The following is a 798-nucleotide window of genomic DNA, read 5'->3' as shown; positions in this document are numbered from 1 at the left end:
TATTGGCTCTTACTTCATTTTGTTCTATAAGCAGATTTATATGGAAGGCATTAATGTGTTTATATTTATCAAAGGTTGAGAACATGAACACTTGTGTTATAATGTGGTTTAGTGGTTATAGTGCTAAGCTTGAACTCAGAGGCATTCAGATCTTTATAACTCATTTGGAAAGAGTCTTCGGCCGTAACTGTAGTGCAGGAAACTGATGCTCAGTCCCTTGCATCTCCATTTCTGCTTAGAGCCATACAAACCAGTGCTGTGACTTAATATAAGGCTTTGACCAAATCACTAGATGCTGATTTTCAGGAAATCATCATCTCCCAGACCAGTGGCATTCAAAGTCCAAAACACACTGCAGAAATAATGCAATTTGAGACTGCTTTAACTGTCCTGGCTCAGTGCTAGCAAATCCTGGGAATTGTACTTTCTTGCAGCACCAGAGCTCTCTGACAGAGAAGGCTAAATGGTTCACCAAACTACAGTTCCCAGAATTCCCTAGCATTGAGTCATGGCAGTTAAAGCGGTCTCAAACTGGATTATTTCCGCAGTGTTTTGGATCCACAATGCCTTCTAGAAAGCCACACTATCAGGACTGATCTAAAAGAGAGATTGAGTCTGAAGGTGTGTGTCAGAAAGGCTTTCTCCTACAAATTAATCCATTATATATTAGAACTGACAGTAACCCTAGTGCATTGTGCTCTGTGAATCTCAAAGTAAGAAAGGCAGCACTGTCTGAACCCTGGATGTCCACAGTTGTAGGGAATGATCAATAATGGAGTGGCAAGCTCTCTTTCAGGG

Source organism: Sceloporus occidentalis, unplaced genomic scaffold, assembly GCF_023333645.1.
Source record: "Sceloporus occidentalis isolate IW3139 unplaced genomic scaffold, rSceOcc1.0.p SCAF_9, whole genome shotgun sequence".
Lineage (NCBI taxonomy): Eukaryota > Metazoa > Chordata > Lepidosauria > Squamata > Phrynosomatidae > Sceloporus > Sceloporus occidentalis.
Note: the sequence above shows the minus strand (reverse complement) of the source record.